The sequence below is a fragment of the Schistocerca serialis genome, chromosome 10, assembly GCF_023864345.2.
Source record: "Schistocerca serialis cubense isolate TAMUIC-IGC-003099 chromosome 10, iqSchSeri2.2, whole genome shotgun sequence".
Taxonomy (NCBI): Eukaryota; Metazoa; Arthropoda; class Insecta; order Orthoptera; family Acrididae; genus Schistocerca; species Schistocerca serialis.
In genome coordinates this window covers 70,499,495-70,516,302 of record NC_064647.1, presented here as the reverse complement: position 1 = coordinate 70,516,302, position 16,808 = coordinate 70,499,495, and the positions used below count along the sequence as shown (strand labels likewise).

The 16,808-nt window shown below is 44.4% G+C and overlaps 1 protein-coding gene across 1 annotated transcript in view; it reads left to right on the top strand.

The window, feature by feature from the left end:
- Positions 1–16,808, top strand: part of LOC126425082 (uncharacterized) — a 106,252-nt gene that overhangs the window by 60,434 nt on the left and 29,010 nt on the right. The window contains exons 2-3 of the mRNA XM_050087996.1: positions 3,416–3,466; positions 6,121–7,114. The gene's annotated coding sequence lies outside the window, so the exon portion shown is untranslated. The remainder of the gene's footprint in view (positions 1–3,415; positions 3,467–6,120; positions 7,115–16,808) is intronic.

Here is a 16,808-nt window from a genome sequence, read left to right as displayed (position 1 = left end):
GCACGAACGCTGGTCCAACTGAGGCGCCAGGTGGAAATGGAATGGCAAGCCGTTCCACAGGACTACATCCAGCATCTCTACGATCGTCTCCATGGGAGAATAGCAGCCTGCATTGCTGCGAAAGGTGGATATACACTGTACTAGTGCCGACATTGTGCATGCTCTGTTGCCTGTGTCTATGTGCCTGTGGTTCTGTCAGTGTGATCATGTGATGTACCTGACCCCAGGAATGTGTCAATAAAGTTTCCCCTTCCTGGGACAATGAATTCACGGTGTTCTTATTTCAATTTCCAGGAGTGTATATAAACGATCTGGGAGACAATCTGAGCATCCGTCTTCGGTAGTTTGCAGATGACGCTCTCGTTTATCGACTAATAAAGTCATCAGAAGATCAAAACAAACTGCGATACGATTTATAAAAAAATATCTGAATGGTCGAAAAGTGGTAGTTCACCCTAAATAACGAACACTGTGAGGTCATCCACATGAGAACTAAAAGGAACTCGTTAAACTTCGGTTACACAATAAATCAGTCTAATCTAAAAGCCGTAAATTCAACTAAATACCTATGTATGACATCGAACAAGTTCGAAGAAAGGCAGCACGTTTTGTATTATCGCGAAATATGGGAGAGAGTGTCACAAGAATGATACGGGACTCGGGCTGGAAATCGTTAAAAGAAAGACGTTTTTCGTTGCGACGGAATCTTCTCACGAAATTCCAATCACCAACTTTCTCCTCCGAATGCGAAAATATTTTGTTGACACCGACCTACATAGGGCGGAACGATCACTACGATAAAATAAGGGAAATCAGAGCTCGTACGGAAAGATATAGGTGTTCATTCTTTGCGCGCTGTATGAGATTGGAATAATAGAGAATTGTGAAGGTGGTTCGATGAACCCTCTACCAGGCACGTAAATGTGATTTGCAGAGTATCCATGTTAGATGTGCAAATGACGTTCTGTGTTATATCAGCTTCTCAAAACAGCTTTTTAATTTGTCTGATTAATGTTCTGTTCTGTGTGACTGGTGATAATTTTAATGGATATCACGTATATTACGAACATGAGGTCGACATGTGTGTTACTTGTTCAGTTTCTTGTGAAAGAGAATAATCACACCGTTGTTCCAGTTTTGGGGTCGTTTAGCGTAAATACGACTCCTCCGGCAAAAATTTCGAAGTTTCTGCGGGGATATTTTCTGAGTATCTCGGTTCAAGGGACCTGCGGCTCGTCACATAGCAGGACAAAGCGAAACAGAGTAATGCGATATCTCTCAGACAGACCCTATGGTACAATGGTTTGGATGCCGTCGCTGTGGGAAAATTTCACCACAGTTCGTAGTGCCGCTCTTTCAGTGCACTCAATGAATTCATACACGAGGTAGCAGTAAACCTATCCATTACCGTTAATGCACATTTTACACTGCTGGAAAATAAACCTAAGCAAAAACAAGAAGTGCTGAATGCATGGTTGAGGACATGGAGAAAAGTGGGCGTTACTGTTGTCAAGAAGAAGTTCCTTGCGGAAATGGAAGAATATTCTTTCCAAACAAGGCGCACAGCACGTCCCGTCGACATTTGCACTGTTATCATGTTGTTTTAATGGTCTTGCCAATGCTTTGCAATTGCTAAATATGTATGGGAATTGGATGTATGTACCAGTCTCTTTCTCCATTTTCTCTCTGTACATCTCTCCGTTCTCCTCACGTGGATCATCTTCTTCTCCCTCCTCTCTCTCTCTAATTTTCTCTTCCTCTCTCCCTGTGCATCACTTCCTCCCCCCTCTGTATATCCCCTTCCTTCCTCTCTAATCTTGAGCCTTGTTTATTGCTATTTGCAAATTCAGATTACATAGTGAACTTTCCCACTTCCTCTGAAAATTGACTGGGAGGACGAAATCAGGACAGCACATTGTTGTTTAGACAGTTTCTGTTTGAAAATATACGAAATGAGAAAGAATATACATACGAGGGTGAGTAAAATGAAAACCTTAAATTTGTAATAACAAATCGAAATTTCGCACCGTTATCCTGTAAGTTGGTAAACTTGCTACAAAGAGCGTGCAGAATGGCCTGTAGGTGGCAGCATAGTGCAGATGCACACATACCGTCGCAGTATCAGTATAAAGATGGCCGCCCCACTTGCGACTTGCACCAGGGAAGAACAGCGTTCTGTTATTCGGTTTTTGCGTAGTGAAGGTGTAAAACCTGTTGAAATTCATCGACGAATGAAGGTTCAGAACGGTGATGCATGTGTGTCACAGCAGCAAGTCTACGAATGGAGTAGGAAGTTCGCAAATGGTGTGACTTCATTGGAAGATGCTCCTCGTCCAGGTCAGGCACAACGAGTTGTGACTCCACAGAACATTGCACCAGTTGAAGCCATAGTGAAGGAAAACCGCCAAGTGACACGGAATGACATTGCAGCATCTTTACAGATTAGTCATGGGTCAGCACACCACATTGTGCATGATGTGCTCCAGTTTCACAAAGTGTCTGCAGGATGGGTGCCACGGCAGCTGACACCTGAAATGAGAGAACGACGTGTTGATGCTTGTGAAGAACTTTTTCGGCGCTTTGAACGAGAAGGTGATGGCTCCCTTGCAAGAATCGTTACTGGCGACGAAACCTGGGTTCACCAACCGGAAACGAAGAGAGTGAGCAAGGAATGGCGCCATTCCTCATCACCAAAACCAAAGAAGTTTCGAACAGAACCATGAGCAGGGAAGGTTATGATGACCCTCTTTTGGGACGAAAAAGGCGTCAGTTTTGATCATTACATGCCTAGAGGGACCACTGTCGTCAGTGCATCATACAAAGATCTCCTAAAAAATCATCTGCGGCCTGCAATCAAATCAAAGCGACGTGGATTTCTGTCAGCAGCTGTCCTTTTACAACATGACAATGGAAGGCCCCACACTGCCCGTACAACAGTTGCAACAATCACAGAACTGCATTTTGAGTGTCTTGCTCATCCACCATACTCACCAGACCTTGCCCCAAGTGATTTCCATATGTTTGGACCACTCAAAGACGCAATGGGAGGAAAGAAGATCCGTTCTGATGAAGAGGTACGCCACGTGGTGCATGAGTAGTTGCGAGTACTACCAAAAGAATTTTTTTCTAAAGGAGTTTATGCACTTTGTAAGAGCTGGATGACTTGCACTGAGCGTGGGGGAGATTATGTTGAAAAGTGATACAGCTCCGTACCACTTCTGCACAATAAACAATATTTTAAAAAATATTTAAGATTTTCATTTGACTCACCCTCGTATATTGCCCACGCATGCTTGGGAGAGAGTGTGAGAACATATGATTGCTATCTGGTTATAGATTTTAATAAAAAAAAAATCATGATGCAATTAATACAGCTTGCCATTTCTGTGTTCATATTCCCATTTTTATTTTCCAGAATGCCTACGCTACAGGACATAGTAACTGCAATGGCATCTGGTCATGGAGGGTGAGTATTCTGTTTATTCCTTATGGAATTTGCAAAAGGTCTGTTGTACCTACAGCAGCTGATTGACATTGCCAGGCAGTCTTGATACACCAACACGAGGGCATTGCCTACAAGGTAAGAGGATGCTAGTTTCACCAATTGTATACTTACCCCTGTGGACAATGCTGGTACGGCGGTGTTGTGCTGTGGCACTTGGCTCAGAGAGAGCCAATTCAAACACTGGTAGCGGAAGAAATCTCCATAGTAAACATTTGGCCAATAAGGTGAGGTGGCAGTATACAGTTTCTAATCACCAGACAAGTCTATAAAATGACAATGAGATCGTTTGTGAATCGCATATTATTAATTAACCATTTACTTTTCAACAATTTTAAATTTACCTTTATTCATGTTTTAATTATTACATTTTATCACTTTAATAAGTTACGCACTTGGCAAGTCTGCTGTAGACTTTACCTGTTGCACTATTTACTTATTGCATTCTGTACAATTTTATAAACTTTGTAGACTTACAGAAGCGACAGCTAACGAGCTTATGGGACAAACGTATGTTGTGCTTCTGTACTGCAGTGTGCTATGAACAGCAGCGCTATTGGTAGCATGACTCCGCCGGAACTGTGGCTTGGTTTACACCGTATTTTAAATGTGTGAGAAGCTAACCTGATTTTGTGAACATTTTACGGCTTTCTTTATATAGTAGTATATGTGAGAAAATAGGATGCCTCGTCATATTTTAAGCTCATGTTTCCACATGTATGACAGTAATAATTTTTCATTATGGAACATTTTATTGTTTTAAGATGTAATCTGTTAATTGTATTTCATTTACAATGTTTTGTTGAAGCTATAAAAATGATCATTTCTGGGCAAAAGTCTTGTGATCATTGACGAAAATAAAAGAAAAAGGAATTTATTCTTCACTTCCCGGATCACTGTTTTAATTCGCGACTATGACGCAGCTCCGGAAGTTATTCATAGTATCTTCTTGACACAGTTGCCCTCAAACATCACTTTCAATAATTAAAAATCCCAAATCGTTGAAACTTGTTTTCTAAGAAGAGGATTCAAAGCCATTTTTTGTTCAACTTCAAATATGAAACTGCCATTTTGCAGTTGTTCTTTGTGATCATAACTGATGTTCTTAGAGTGTGTCCAGGATTAGGAAATCAATGTTTGATGTCTTATTGGTGCTGATTGGGATGAAGTGAGTTGCGGTAAACATCGTCTTTTCGTGGAATCGAACTAATATGAAACGTACAATGAATAACATAAAACAGCCAAAATTCCGTTAACCATTCTTTTAAAACTGTTGCGGTCTTGCCAACTCAAGCGCCACGCGTTTCTATGGATCCTACTGCGAGTTTGATGTGATAGAGATCGAAGTCTGAGAGATGAATGTTGCCTTAACTCATCGCAGCTGTCCATCAGGTGATTCAGCCAAACAAGCCATTTACGTGTCCGTCTTGCACGACTGTAAGGGAGATGACACAACAGAATATTTAATTTTAAATTTTGATGGCGCTGGCCATTAGGTTGCAGACTAGATAGCAGCCGTGATTTAAGAGGCCATCCATTTACCTCCAGTGAAGGGAGAGGTGGAGCAAGTGAGTGGTTCGTATATCATTTGCTGCTGAAATGAAAAACTTGTTTCTACTTTTCTAATGGTATCGGAAAACTTGTGCAATGATCGACCGATTGCACTGACAAGCAGGGTTCCTATCTAGAAAAATGGTACCATTGTAAATTTAATACTGTTATGATAAATCTATAAACTATACTTTTTCATGTTACTTTGAGCTACGAGGGTAATCCCAAAAGTAAAGCCTCCTATTTTTTTATACGCACATAGACCTGTTTGTTTCTACAATGTTTACAGCTTGAACATTTAGCTATTTTTCGACATAATCACCATTTCTGCCGATGCATTTTTGTAGATGCTGTGGCAGTTTTTGTATGCCCATGTCGTACCACCTCGCCGCCATGCTGTTCAGAAAGTTGCGAACCTCTTCTTTCACTTCGTCGTCGGAGCTGAATCGCTTTCCGTCCAAACGTTCTTTTAACCTAGGGAACAGGTGATAGTCACTGGCGCCAAGTCAGGACTATAGGGTGGGTGGGTGATTATATTCCACTGAAACTGTTGTAGGAGAGCAACGGTTTGCCGAGCTATGTGTGGGCGAGCGTTGTCGGAGAATGTGTGCGCCGTTGCTCAACATTCCTCTTCTCGGGTTCTGAATTGCCCGTTTGAGTTTTTTCAGAGTCTCACAGTACCTGCCAGTGTTAACTGAGGTCCCAGCGATTCAGCTCCGATGACGAGGTGAAAGAAAAGGTTCATAACTTTCTGAACAGCACGGCGGCGAGCTGGTACGACATGGGCAAACAAAACCTGCCACAGCGTCTACAAAAATACATCGACAGGAATGCTGATTAGGTCGAAAAATAACTAAATGTCCAAGCTGTAAACTGACGTAAACCATTGTAGAAATAAACAGGTCTATGTACTTATGAAAAAATAGGAGGCCTTACTTTTGGGATTACCTTCGTATATGCATACAATCATATACAGCAAGGGTGTTTTACCCTCGCCCTTGAGCACACGAAAACCATCGTCATAATCACTATCATCATCATCATCGTTATGACCTTGCTTGTTGTAGGTCTGCTGCTCTGGAATACAATAAAGGACCACACTCTACAGGAGAGGGGGACCGGTACGAGGAGCGCCTGCTGGCCCTGGTCTTCCTCCGCTGCGTGCGGTATGGGCTACACTTTCAGTTGTGTGCCAACAATGGCGATGCTGGGAAGTTCGATGACGTGGTGTTGGTATGGCGACCTGAGGGACAAAATGAGGTGAACACCCTGCTCGTCCAGCTCAAGCACAAGACCTCCTCGACGGCCATGACCGTACACAGTGGCGCGTGGCTGTCAAAGGCCACGAAATGCGACTTCGGGCTCAGGATGTACTGCACCTCCTACAGAGAAATTAGCCAGACACTGGATACGAACAGAGCCACATTCGCCCTGTTGACGAACGCCTGTCTGGGCGACAGTAGCCTCGACATACTTGAGCGCCAGTATGAGGGCACCTTCCCAGGTCTGGAGCTGCTAGAGACTGGTGGCCACCTGTACAAGCTCAAACCGAACAACGAACAGGTTTGGAAGGCAGTCCATGAGGACATCAGCTTTGTGGAGAATTTCTACCTGCTGTGCCAGCAGAGCAGTTCTAATAACATTGTAGGCGACATTTGCAAGGAGCTGGAAGAATTGCTGGGCGCCGGTGACCTATGCGAAACCTTGTGTGACAGCTTGTGCAAGAGCATCAGGGACTGGATGAACAACCAAAGCGCGTGTTTGACGAGTGCTTGGAGCACATGGCAGGCACTCGTGGACGAATACGTCAGGAAGCAGGTGACCGAGTGCAGAGTAGTTACCACCAGACTGGAGTACTGCAATGTGGAAAATGTTCGGAGCTACGTGGAGTCGTGTAACCCAGCGTGGATGAGGCCTCCAGGAAGGCAAATGGCGGCTCTCTCTGCTACGAAGATTCACCAGGCACTGGCTAATAAAACGCACATCATGGTGGCTGTGGACCGATTCAGATTGCTGTGACACCGGATTCTCCGCTGTTGGGGACCGTACTGCCGATGGCTGGTTAGTTTCAGAGTGATGGAAGCTAGTAAAAAATTGTTATTTTAACTTGACATTTGATGCAATCAAAGAACATATTTTATTTTACTAACGACTGTCAGCAACTATTGGTCATCATCAAAAAGATTGAAAATAGTGTGAGATGGTAATCAACTAATACTTTATCAGATGGAATACATATACAGGGTGTTACAAAATGGTACGGCCAAACATTCAGGAAACATTCCTCACACACATAAATAAAGAAAAGATGTTATCTGGACATGTGTCCGGAAACGCTTAATTTCCATGTTAGAGCTCATTTTAGTTTCGTCAGTATGTACTGTACTTCCTCGATTCACCGCCAGTTGGCCCAATTGAGGGAAGGTAATGTTGACTTCGGTGCTTGTGTTGACATGCGACTCATTGCTCTACAGTACTAGCTAGCATCAAGCACATCAGTACGTAGCATCAACAGGTTAGTGTTCATCACGAACGTGGTTTTGCAGTCAGTGCAATATTTACAAATTCGGAGTTGGCAGATGCCCATTTGATGTATGGATTAGCACGGGGCAATAGCCATGGCGGAGCACGTTTGTATCGAGACAAATTTTGCAGAACGAAGGTGTCTCGACAGGAAGACGTTCGAAGCAATTGATCGGCGTCTTAGGGAGCACGGAATATTCTAGCCTATGACTCACGACTGGGGAAGACCTAGAACGACGAGGACACCTGCAAAGGACGAGGCAATTCTTCGTGCAGTTGACGATAACCCTAATGTCAGCGCCAGAGAAGTTGCTGCTGTACAAGGTAACGTTGACCACGTCAGTGTATGGAGAGTGCTACGAGAGAACCAGTTGTTTCCGTACCATGTACAGCGTGTGCAGGCACTATCAGCAGCTGATTGGCCTCCACGGGTACACTTCTGCGAATGGTTCATCCAACAATGTGTCAATCCTCATTTCAGTGCAAATGTTCTCTTTACGGATGAGGCTTCATTCCAACGTGATCAAATTGTAAATTTTCACGCCCAACATGTGTGGGCTGACGAGAATCCGCACGCAATTGTGCAATCAAGTCATCAACACAGATTTTCTGTGAACGTTTGGTGATGTCTTGATTGGTCCCCATGTTCTTCCACCTAAGCTCAATGGAGCACGTTATCATGATTTCATACGGGATACTCTACCTGTGCTACTAGAACATGTGCCTTTACAAATACGACACAACATGTGGTTCATGCACGATGGAGCTCCTGCACATTTCAGTCGAAGTGTTCGCACGCTCCTCAACAACAGATTCAGTGACCGATGGATAGGTAGAGGCGGACCAATTCCATGGCCTCCACGCTTTCCTGACCTCAACCGTCTTGACTTTCATTTATGGGGCCATTTGAAAGCTCTTGTCTACGCAACACCGGTTCCAAATGTAGAGACTCTTCGTGCTCGTATTGTGGACGGCTGTGATACAATAGGCCATTCTCCAGGGCTGCATCAGGGTTTCCATGCGACGGAGGGTGGATGCATGTACCCTCGCTAACGGAGGACATTATGAACATTTCCAGTAACAAAGTGTTTGAAGTCCCGCTGGTACGTTCTGTTGCTGTGTGTTTCCATTCCATGATTAATGTAATTTGAAGAGAAGTAATAAAATGGGCTCTAACATGGAAAGTAAGCGTTTCTGGACACATGTCCACATAACATATTTTCTTTCTTTGTGTGTGAGGAATGTTTCCCGAGAGTGTGGCCGCACATATTTTTAACACCCTGTATACAGGATGTATCACCTAAAATTTGCACCACAAATATTGCGGAATTGGAAAGTGCTATTGATGTGTGGCTTTGACAGAATGTATTGCTAGTCAGGGGCTTGTATTGCTAGCCAGTAAACCTGTTTTAATGTTACTTAGAAAGTAAATTTTTTGTGCAAACATGTACGTTTTGAATGGAACAGTGCCTATTGACATTAACAAACTAAAAGTAGTGTAAATCAGAATGTCAGTGGTGTTTGTTGCAGGATTTTAGTTAGAGTCGTTTATGAGATATCGTATTTTGCGAAGTCCCCATACCAACACTTGTACGATACCTGTGGTAGCACACACTAAACGAGAGAAGTGTGTACACTAGTTATGTGGATTATGACCAGTATTGAGACAATTGACCATCAAAGGTTGTGTTCAAAACGACACTATCAGTGGCAATACATGCTTCCAGTCTGGTATGGAAAAACTTCTGCACACATGCTAGCATTTCAGCAGGCTTGTAGTAATATATCATTGTATATGATCGGGTGTAGCTGGTATGTCCTTGTAGACTACATCTTTCAGCTTTCCCCACAGAATAAAGTCTACAGGCGTCAAATCCAGGGAATGGGCCAGCCAAGGTACAGGTCCTCTGCATCCGATCCAACAGTTTGGAAAAAGCTTAGATGGCTGACCATCCGGTTTGCCATGCACTGTTGGCAAACTGGGTGCACTCCGCCCTTGTAAGGCAACCTAAGGTGCTACTTGATAGAAAAGTAGTGGCTTCAATCTTGGAAACTGACATACAGCCAGGAGAGCGGTGTGCTGACCACATGACGTAGGATGCCACCTAATGGTGTTGCGAGCGCGTGACTTGGTAACAAAAGTATGTAAATAGACACGGACAGGGAATCATCCTAGCAAATATATGGGCTGTAAATGGAGAAATCCATCGAGATAAGTTGCTTTGACCACAGGCCTCTCCATATCCGCATCCAGTGACGCCTGTAGGCTGAGCATGACTTATGAGTGTGTACGTGTCTCTCTCTCTCTCTCCCTGTATATACCAAAAAAAGTTTTGCATCACCCCAGTTCCCAGAACTCCTGAAGATAGACGTTGACTGTGGATATTGTATCACAGACACAGTTCCTATGACCGTTCAGAGATATCACTAAACCGGCCCAAAGATGTAAACAACCATGCATCAGCAGCACCTATTAGACGGAGGGAGTCCGACGGCCGATCAGTTCCAACCATTCCACCAGGAAGTAGGTACATGATTCGCGTTGTCTGTAGTTCAACCATGCCTAGACGCTCATTACCGCGGTTCGATCGCGTCCGTATTGTTACTTTGCGCCAGGAAGGGCTCTCAACAAGGGAAGTGTCCATGCATCTCGGAGTGAACCAAAGCGATTTTGCTTGGAGATGGAGTAGATGCAGAGAGACTGGAACTGTTGATTACATGCCTAGTTCAAGCCGTCCAAGGGCTACTACTGCAGTGGATGACCGCTACCTACGGCTTATGGCTCGGAGGAAACCTGACAGCAACGCCATCATGTTGAATAATGCTTGTCGTGCAGCAACAGGACACCTTGTTACGACTTAAACTGTGCGCAATACGCTGCATGATGCGCAACTTCACTCCCGACGTCCATGGCGTGGTCCATCTTTGCGACCACGACACCATGTAGTGCGGTACAGATGGGCCCAACAACATGCCGAATGGACCGCTCAGTATTGGCATCAAGTTCTCTTCACTGATGACTGTCGCATATGCCTTCAACCAGACAATCGTCGGAGACTTGTTTGGAGGCAACACGGTCAGGCTGAACGCCTTAGATACACTGCCCAGCGAGTGCAGCAAGGTGGACGTTCCCTGCTGTTATGGGGTCGCATTATGTGGGGCCGACGTACGCTGCTGGTGGTCATGGAAGGTGCCATATCAGCTGTACGATATGTGAATGACATCCTCTGACCGATATTGCGACCATATCGGCAGCATATTGGGGAGGCATTTGTCTTCATGAGCAACAATTCGCGCCCCCATCGTGCGCACATCTTGTGAATGACTTACTTCCGGATGACGGCATCGCTTAACTAGAGTGGCTAGCATGTTCTCCAGACATGAACCCTATCGAACATGCCTGGGATAGATTGAAAATGGGTGTTTATGTACGACGCGACCCACCAACCACTCTGAGGCATCTACGCCGAATCGCCGTTGAGAAGTGAGACAATCTGGACCAACAGTGCCTTGATGAACTTGTAGATAGTATGCCATGACGAATACAGGCATGCATCAGTGTAAGAGGACGTGCTATTGGTTAGTAGAGGTGCCGGTGTGTACAGCAATCTGGACCACCACCTCTGAAGGTCTCGCTGTATGGTGGTACAACATTCAATGTGTGGTTTTCATGAACAATAAAAAGTGCGGCAATGATGTTTATGTTGATCTCTATTCCAATTTTCTGTATAGGTTCCGGAACTCTCGGAACCGAGGTGATGCAAAACTTTTTTTGATGTATATATATTGGCACCCCATAGCGTCTCGTATGTGTCCCATCGACTTACTTCAGAACTGGTGCATTTTGTTGCCAAAACATCTACATGAGTTAACTAACACGCTCCTAATACCACTGCAGCACAATTCTGTCCTTGTGACAGGAACCGATATTCTGCTGGAGATGTCACGGCCCTCGGGGAGGACATGTAGCACGAAGGAATGCAGGTGGTCCACAATAGTAACTAGTCCACAGGTCTCATAGTGGTTTGGATTACCACCAGAGGTCCCCTGGAAGTCCAGAGGAACCTCTATCATAGCACAATACTGCCACTACCAGCGTCCTAGCATGACACAGCGAATGTTTCGCACAGGCATTCGCTTGAATGCCGGCATCTCTGGACATGACCACCGATTGTGTGTAGTGAGGAGCGAGATTCATCTGACCAGGAGATACGTTTCGACTGACCCACGGTCAAGTCTAAGTGACCCTGTGACCACTGAATCATAACTGATGATATCGTTGAGTCATCATGATGACCTCGAGCATTCGGTATCTGTACCAGGTCAGACTAAAGGAAGACATCAGATAAGTTCAGAGGTAAGTTGCTAGATTTGTGACTGATAGATTTGAACAACATGCAAATGTACGGAGGTTCTTCGGGAACTCCAATGGGAATCCCTGGAAGGAAGGACATTCTTTATCAGGAACACTATTGAGAATAGATAACCGGCATTTGAAGCTAACTGGAGAACGATTCTCCCGCCTCCAACACACATTGCGTGTAAGAACCACGAAGATGAGATGCGAGTAATTAGGGCTGATACGGAAACATATACAGTCGTTTTTCTCTCCCTCTGTTTGCGAGTGAAACAGGAAGGAAAATGACTAGTAGTGGTATGGGGTACCCTCTGCCACGCGCATTATGGCAGATTGTGGAGTATCATGTAGATATACACTACTGGCCATTAAAATTGCTACACCACAGAAGCGAAATTTAACCGACAGGGAAAAGATGTTGTGATATGCAAATGATAAGCTTTTCAGAGCATTCACAAAAGATTGGCGCCGGTGGCGACACCTATAACGTGCTGACATGAGGAAAGTTTCCAAACCGAGTTCTCTTAGACAAACAGCTGTTGACCGGCGTTGCCTGGTGAAACGTTGTTGTGATGCCTCGTGTACGGAGGAGAAATGCGTACCGTCACGTTTACGACTTTGATAAAGGTCGGATTGAGGCCTATCTCGATTGCGGTTTATCGTACCGCGACATTGCTGCTCGCGTTGGCCGAGATCCAATGACTGTTAGCAGAGTATGGAATCGGTGGTTTCAGGAGGGCAATACGGAACGCCGTGCTGGATCCCAACGGCCTCCTATCACTAGCAGTCGATGTGACAGGCATCTTATCCGCATGGTTGTAACGGATCGTGCAGCCACGTCTCGATCCCTGAGTCAAGACAACAACCATCTACACGAACAGTTTGACGACGTTTGCAGCTTCATGGACTATCAGGTCGGAGACCAAGGCTGCGGTTACCCTTGACGCTGCATCACAGACAGGAGCGCCTGAGGTAGTGTACTGAACAACGAACCTAGGTGCACGAATGGCAAAACGTCATTTTTTCGGATGAATCCAGGTTCTGTTTACAGCATCATGATGGTCGCATCCGTGTTTGGCGTCATCGCGGTGAACGCACATTGGAAGCGTGTATTCGTCATCGCCATATTGGCGTATCCCCCCCCCCCCCTCTCCACCGTGATGGTATGGGGTGCCATCGGTTACACGTCTCGGTCACCTCTTGTTCGTATTGGCGGCACTTTGAACATTGGACGTGGCTCTACTCTTCATTCGATCCCTTCGAAACTCTATATTTCAGCAGGATAATGCACGACTGCATGTTGCAGATCCTGTACGGGCATTTCTGGATACAGAAAATGTTCTACTGCTGTCCTGGCCAGCACATTCTCCAGATCTCTCATCAATTGAAAACGTCTGGTCAATGGTGGCCGAGCAACTAGCTCGTCACAATAAGCCAGTTACTACTCTCGATGAACTGTGGTATCGTGTTGACGCTACATGGGCAGCTGTACCTGTACACGCCATCCAAGCTCTGTTTGACTCAATGCCCATGCGTATCAAGGCCGTTATTACGGCCAGAGGTGGTTGTTCTGGGTACTGATTTCACAGGACCTATGCACCCAAATTGCGTGAAAATGTAGTAACATGTCAGTTCTAGTGTAATGTATTTGTCCAATGAATACTCATTTATCGTCTGCATTTCTTCTTGGTGTAGCAATTTTAATTGCCAGTAGTGTAGATGCAGATAACACATAGGGGTCCTGTGCTGCGAAGCTCCGTGTTCAAAAACGTGGCTGAATGGTGGGCTTCCAAACGCTTGTGCCTGCACCAGCCTTGTACTCTGTCATCATTTCTGTCCTGGGTGGTCAAGCCTTTGCCCTCTACGTTCTGTGACGAGGCGTGGAGGTCAGTCAGCTTGGCGCCTGCTCGTGGTTCCACCACCGTTTAACCATTTTCCATAGATGCAGTTACGAACAGCCAAGTTTCGCTATTTCCGAGATACACGTTCCCAGATGCTGGGCCATAGCAACATGCTATTTGTCAGGGTCGCTTACATCTGTGGATTACCTCAACTGCCGTTTGTATCGTCGATATGATAGTTCCCCATTAGTCTCTGTTGCACTAGTATACTTTGCTCAGCCTGTCATATGACTGCAGCGTCATCATTCGGCGTTCAGTCTCGCTGTGGGCAATGGTCATAATGTTTTGCTTCATACGGAGGGCGGTCAGGAACAGTCTGTAAAGCTTGTAAGGGTTTTGCAGGGTAGGTTGCGATACGAAATAACTGTCAAGAAAAAACTTGGATACGTCGCGTCGTATCCGAGTCAATTAGCACTGAAGTTAGCCAACCAGAACGCTGAGCGGAAGTTCACGCACCCCGTCAGATACGTTTAGTGTCAGTTATTCTCAGTTGGTGATAGCGCATGCGATAGCTCAGCATTTGCCTCTGGTTCGGCCCTTAGTATCGTCATGTCCAAATTTTGTGTCGCTCTCCTGTTTGGTTTTAGGAAACGAAACGTAGAACACATTTGGCAACACGCTTCTCTGGCGGGTCGTTTGGCTTTGCACAAGCAACGGATTGCTAACTTAAATGCTAATTAATTCTGAAACGTCGCAATGTATCGAATTTTTCTCTTAACAATAATTTTTCAGCACACCTTACCCTGCAACACCCTCACAAGTTTCTCAGATTCTTTCTGACCATCTTGTATAGTTTGTAATTCATCGGTCCTCATAATGTTGTCACATTACAGCTCCTTAAGCAAACTCTCCAACTGTAGCACTGAATTCCTTAATGAAAATTACTACAGTCTTAAATTACTGAAGGTCTCCAAAGGCCATCTGATCTGGAGATAAACACGGGAAAGCTGAAAATTAGGCAATAAACACCTAACGACTATCTGACTACGTGGCCATGAATTTTCTGCTACAAAATTTTCTTTCCCGTTGTGTTACCTCTGCTTCTTACAGGCCTCTTTTACTGCAGTGATCAATTACATTGTTCCAGTTTTAGCTTTGTTGCGAGTTTTGCAGAACTCCACAGCTTCCCCAGATATTTTTGGATTTATTCAGTGCATCTGTTTAAAATGAACGTTTCAGCTCCATAAAACACTAGTATTTGATTATCATATTACAACCTCTTAGCTTTTTGCATTCTCCGATGCATCTTTTATCGTAAATATCTTCTGTAAGTCTAAGTGCTGTTTCAGTTTTTGTGGTACTAAATTTCATAAACAATATTTTATATACTAGTGTCTTAAATGACTTCACCAAAAAATAGAGAAGCTCTCTCTTTTTTTTGGATGCCAAACACTTACATTTCCTTTTATGACGAGGTATGGATTCTTTCCCTTTCTTTTGTTTCTTTAAGAATATGTACTCGCTTTGATCTGTTGGAATGTATCAAATCAGAATGATAGGTTATTATGCAAGAGCTGATCTGACTACCATGGTAATGGCTCTTCTTAACCAGAGTCTTTGTTCCATTTTAACCTTTGATTTGTTCAAGTTTTCGATAATTTTTGAGAGAGACAGACGGAAATTAATGGAGGCACTCCACCATCTTGTCACATTCCTGTATGCTGAAAATTTTCCCTGAACCTTACGTTAGATTTTGCACAATCTAGTGTTTGTCTAATAAGTGTACTGACTTTGAGGTCTAGGCCTAACTCCTTTAGATTTTTGAAGGGGCTGTTACGGTCCACTGAGTCATAAGTTTATTTAAAGTCTACGAAGGTGAAAACTTATCCCCTAGGATACATTTTTGATTTCTGAGTAATAGATTCAAAACGAATATATTCTGGGCAGTATGTCTTTGACCTCCAACTGCTTCATATTTACCGAAATTGTTTTAGCATTACTGTTGTCTATGGCCCACGAAGCAGAGCTGTTTTCTAGTTTACTATTATTAAATACTATACAGTGAAACGATCATTGTAGTTAGCACTGAAACAGTGTAAGATATTTTTGTGTCGTTTATTGAGTCACAGAATACGACTTCCTTGAACATTTAAATCACGTTTACAAGATACTGATTTTATGGAGTGTTATAACAGCACTAGTGCTATAAACATACAGTATTACTAAAATAGGTGTTGAATGGAATATTTCTACAATAAACTGATTCGCCTAACACAGACTATTTCAGTGCTTTTGTCCCCCACAAAATCTACACTATGTGATCAAAAGTATCTGGGCACCTGACTAAAAATGACTTACAAGTTCGTGGCGACCTCCATCGGTAATGCTGGAATTCAGTTTGGTGTTGGCTCACCCTTAAACTTGATGACAGCTTCCACTCTCGTAGGCATACGTTCAATCAGGTGCTCGAAGGTTTTTTGGGAAATAGCAGCCCATCCTTCACGGAGTACTGCACTGAGGAGAGGTATCGACGTCGGTCGGTGGGGCCTGGCACGAAGTCGGCGTTCCGAAACATCCCAAAGGTATTCTATAGGATTCAGACAGGACTCTGTGCAGGCTAGTCCATTACAGGGATGTTATTGTCGTGTAACCACTCCGCCACAGGCCGTGCGTTATAAACAGGTGCTCGATCGTGTTGAAAGATGCAATCGCCATCGCCGAATTGCTCTTCAACAGTGGGAAGCAAGAAGGTGCTTAAAATATCAATGTAGGCCTGTGCTGTGATAGTGCCATGCAAAACAACAATGGGTACAAGCCCCCTCCATGGAAAACACGACCACACCATAACATCACCGCCTCCGAATTTTACTGTTGGCATTACACACGCTGGCAGATGACGTTCACCGGGCATTCGCCATACCCACACCCTGCCATCGGATCGCCACATTGTGCACCGTGATTCGTCCCTCCACACAACGTTTTTCCACTGTTCATTTGTCCAATGTTTTACGCTCCATACACCAAGCGAAGCGTC